Genomic DNA, 5,000 nt, shown 5'->3' with positions numbered 1-5,000 from the left:
AAGGCTATCAAGAAGGTAACTGCATATGCTGATGTCAAGGCAATCTGGGCGTTCGATGATAAATAACCAGGAACTTGTCGTGTGAAACTGGGGTCGCCTGTTCCTAAAAGACAAATATAACAGTAGTCATAATAATAATAATAATAATAATAATAATAATAATAATAATAATAATAATAATAATAATAATAATAAGATATGCTGGTGGTATAATTAACTGGACCATTTCCAACAGTAGGGCTAACTTTCACATGATTCATATGGGGTACAAGGTAACACTTCACATTATAAGTCTGTTTAAATTTTCCATGAGCTTCGCAACATCACATCGATTTTAATCGTTTAGGTCATCGGTGACCCCTATTTTTTAAAACATGAATCACTTGCTCTTCTTACAATCTACGAAATGTGATGAAATGAAAAAAATCACAATGTAAGAAGTTTTTATTTTATTTTTTCTTTCCTTGTGTCCTGAATTCCGGAAGTGGTTACAACGGGTAGCGCTTGCGAAAACGCTCGTTGAGGATTAACTCTATTGTTTAGTACATCCCCAGCCGCATGCAATTATCTTAAAAACCCATTCCTATATTTCTGTGCACAAAAACCTTCACTCTAAACATATTATTTTTATGATTTTCGACAGATGAGTAGATGAGGCTACATCTTGTTATGATGACCTATCGAGCGAAAATAGGGCATTTTTTTCCTTGCCTTTAATTTTTCTCCGAAACAAAGTCGGCGACCCACCAATTGTTTTTCATTTTTGGAATAAGTACTCTATGACCTACAATACCCGTCAAAAATCTTGAAACATTTGTGTCTGTTTCCCCATCCCCAGTGTTGATTTGGGTATCACCGTGTTCTCAGTGCTTCAAAACACGTGTGGCTCAACATTGGGGAGGGGGGGAACAGTGTCAAGTAGAAATGTCAGGATTTTTCCAGAAAATACGAGAGAAACGGTGTCTGTTTCAACGATTTGTGATGAGTATTGTAGTTTCAGGCGAGAAATGAAACAAATTTCGATGTGGGAAGATTTTCGCGCGAACTTCCTTAAACTTACTGTTGTTACTTTTTCATTCTTTTCCTTACTTTTCTCAGCACAGGTGCTTTCCATCTGTTGATATGCCCATAAATTGTAAACTCTCAAACCTAGTTATTACTTTGTGTTTACTTAACTTTATTGGGGGTGGAAGCGGAATAATGAAAGACGGCTTAAAAAAGAAAATCAATAAGGAATATTTAGCGGTTTGAACATGCGGAATAAAGAATTTTATTGTTTTCGTTAAAGACGGACGAATACGGAAAAATGAATATCGATTAAAATTTTAATAAACTCGTGTAAAAATGGAAGAAATAATGAAAAACTGCGATCCAATTATTCCGCCTCCACCCCAAAAATATTATTTGAACTATTTGGGCTTAATTAACTCTATCTATACTATAAAAGAACTGAATTTGTGACAGCTGGTCATTTGGAGTTGAAACCGAAGTTGAAGCTAATTGACACTTCAAGTCGAAGCTGGTCCATACAATGATTCTTTGTAGATTAAATGTTTGTGTTTATCTTATTGTACTATTTGGGCTTGCCTGTTTCTAGAATTATTTAGGGCGTTTTATGTTTAAAGTTATCTTTGCATTTACATAGGGCCTCGTGCACAGCTGCGGATAATAATCCGAACTTTCTAGGCGAGATCATGAAACCTCTAACTTAACACGCGGGCATTTAGTTATCTACTTGAAATATTTTGTTCCGTTCTTTGTAACAACGATAATTGTGATCTATATCTCAGTCTGACGTATTTCAATAACAACGATAAATGTCAGTGATAATCTCTCTCTGACATATCAATTCCCACGGTTCAAATATACGAAATGTTTCATATATTCTATGTCATTCAGTTTTGAATATTTAACAACTATTCACCGAAGTGGAGGTGGCTAGCGGTGGATATTTACCGAGCTAGCCACCCACGCTAGCCACCGACACTGAGGTGAATAGTTGTTTTAGTATATACTAAAACAATGAGATAATATATAGCACAAAAAATTAATTTGGATGTTTTCTTCACTTGTCACGGATGCAAATCGGGACGCCATTTTTTCCCGAGTTGCTCAAAGGTAAATAGCACAGGATATTCGGAGTCTGACGAGCAATTCAACGCCTCGTTCAACGCTATCCACTGTTTTAGTATATACTAAAAGTAATTATGTGTTTCTAGAAGTTTCTACTTGAGATGAAACCTCAAAATTAACACCGGAGACACCTTTAGTTGACCACTTGACATCTTTCATCCCGTTCTTTGTAAAATGGCTTTTGGGAAATTGCTTTTTGGCTTTCGCCGTTCAACCAAGATTTCTTTAAGATTTTATTTCCTTATTTGTTTCGATAGTAGAAGAACACACCCCTGGAAAATAGGGTGGTGTTTCTGTGCGACTTCTGCATGGTTTTATGGTTTACTATGCGTCACTCTACGAACTCAAGTGTTCTTTTACACAATATGCGCGAGTTCGATGTTTTGGAAAAATAACTTTGTTTTAAGGACGTTCGCACCAATTGTTTGTGCGCAACTTTTACTGCGCAGGTAACGCGACTGTTATACGTGACGCATTACTTCAAGCATTAGTTAAGATCTTATGGTGACAAAAACGACGGGGAAATTTCCAGGTCGGCTAAAGAATGACACATTTATTTCCAATTCATCATTGTCATAGACTTTTTCGCTTAGTTTCGTGACTCTAGGACTTTGAACTCTGTCACGCGGACTGTCACGCTTTTGAATTTGAACATGTGATTTTGTGTATGATTTGAGATCGATCAGATTTGAGATTAAAAATTACATTTCGGGCGGTTTTGAATTCCGCATGTATTTAGCTGGATTTGTCAGATATTTGTTGGAATTTGAGGTCCATTAAAGGAGAAGACGAAAAATCTATCGCAATCATGAAAAGTTAAAGAGAAAGGACCGGAGGCTGGAAAAGGTCGCTAATCGAGTAGTGGTTGAAAGTTTTGGAAACTCGAGGAAGGTTTAGTTTAATAGTCAGCGACCTTGCGTATTAAAATTTAATGGTGTTTTTTAAAATGTTTTACTGCGTTACGAACTTGTTAGTTCAAAATGAATGCATGTTTTTGAAGTTCTTTTCCTTTACTTTCATGACCATAGAGCAGAATCATCTTCTCTTCCTAATCCCCTTGAATAGTGCGGACCTGTGAGGAAACAGCCAGAGATTATATTTCACAAACACCACACTCCAGAAGATGAGAAAGACGGCATTGGAGAGACATGATACAAAACACTAACCAAATAAAGATAACGCCTCCTTGAAACTTCGTTGCTAAGCTCGAAAAAGTTTTTTTTTTTTACAAAAACTTTCAGCGATCGATCCTGTCTTGGGTCCAGTCCTTCCCCGGCAGGTCAGGCAAAATCACGCGTGGCAAACTAAATTTTCCAATATAAGAGCTACACAGCGAACGTTTGCAAAAACGTAATCCTTCCTTGTACTTGTACATGTTAATTGCCGTGACTTTAACATCTTCAGTTCCCACTGCTTGCTCCCGTCTGACCTTGTTGCTCAGTCGATAGAGCGGCGGCGATCTAACCCGAAGGTCGTGGGTTCAATTCCCACCCTGTTCGCAGTTTTTCTCTGTCCTTGTGCGGGTCATTTCCATCAATAGGGCTAACGCTCACATGGTTCATATGGGGTAGAAACTTAGCACTTCACATTATAAGTCTGTTTAAATTTTCCAAGAGCTTCGCAACATCACATCGATTTTAATCGTTTAGGTCATCGGCGACCCCTACTTTTTAAGACATGAATCACTTGGTCTTCTTACAATCTACGAAATGTGATGAAATGAAAAAAATCACAATGTAAGAAGCTTTTTTTTTGTTTTTAATTTTTTCTTTCCTTGTGTCCTGAATTTGGGAAGTGGTTACAACGGGTAGTGCTTGCGAAAACGCTCGTTGAGGATTAACTCTACTGTTTACTACATCCCCAGCCGCATGCAATTATCGTAAAAACCCACTCCTATATTTCTATGCACAGAAACCTTCACTCTAAACATATTATTGTTATGATTTTCGACAGATGAGTAGATGACGGTGCATCTAGTTATGATGACTTATCTAGCGATATTAGGGAATTTTTCCCTTGCCTTTTTCTCCGAAACAAAGTCGGCGACCCACCAATTTTTTTTCATTTTTGGAATAAGTAATTTATGACCTAGCTTCCGGCGAGAAATGAAACAAATTTCGATGTGGGAAGATTTTCGCGCGAACTTCCTTAAACTTACTGTTGTTACTTTTTCATTCTTTTCCTTACTTTTCTCAGCACAGGTGCTTTCCTTCTATTGATATGCCAATAAATTGTAAACTGTCAAACTTAGTTATTACTTTGTGTTTACTTAACTTTATTGGGGGTGGAAGCGGAATAATGAAAGACGGCTTAAAAAAGAAAATGAATAAGGAATATTTAGCGGTTCGAGCATGCGGAATAAAGAATTTTATCGTTTTCGTTAACGACGGACGAATACGGAAAAATGAATATAGACTAAAATTCTAATGGCCTCGAAAAAAAATGGAAGAAATCAGTAACGAAAAACTGAGATCCAATTATTGGGCTTCCACCCCCAAAATATTATTTTAAATTATTTGGGCTTAATTAACTCTATCTATACTATAAAAAATTTGGCAAGCTGTCACGCACGCGCCACCGGTGACACACTGTTATTTTCAAGTAGATTTAACTCCAAAAAGGGAGTTAAAAAAAAGGTACAAAACCACTCCATTTTTGGAGTAAAATTCACGAGAGCGAAAATATCAGCGGTCAGAGCGAACTTCTTTGTCGTTCTGGAACAATTTATAGTGTTTTTCCTGGTTATACGAAATTCCTCGAATAAGCGCCGCATCGGCGGTGCGGCGCTTATTCGAGGGCAGCGCTTGTTAACTTTTTTGTCCCAGATGCGGCGCTTATTCGAGGGCGGCGCTTAATCGAGGGCGGCG

General features: G+C 37.5%; 1 protein-coding gene and 1 pseudogene across 1 annotated transcript in view; both read right to left on the bottom strand.

The window, feature by feature from the left end:
- The window catches only part of LOC138049309 (neuropeptide SIFamide receptor-like), a 2,551-nt pseudogene extending 1,437 nt beyond the window's left edge, over window positions 1-1,114 (bottom strand).
- The window catches only part of LOC138037206 (neuropeptide SIFamide receptor-like), a 159,499-nt gene that overhangs the window by 38,354 nt on the left and 116,145 nt on the right, over window positions 1-5,000 (bottom strand). The window lies entirely within an intron of this gene.

Source organism: Montipora capricornis, chromosome 1 (genome assembly GCF_036669925.1).
Source record: "Montipora capricornis isolate CH-2021 chromosome 1, ASM3666992v2, whole genome shotgun sequence".
Classification (NCBI taxonomy): Eukaryota; Metazoa; Cnidaria; class Anthozoa; order Scleractinia; family Acroporidae; genus Montipora; species Montipora capricornis.
The sequence above is the reverse complement of the archived record's forward strand: the minus strand, read 5'-3'. Positions and strand labels throughout refer to the sequence as shown.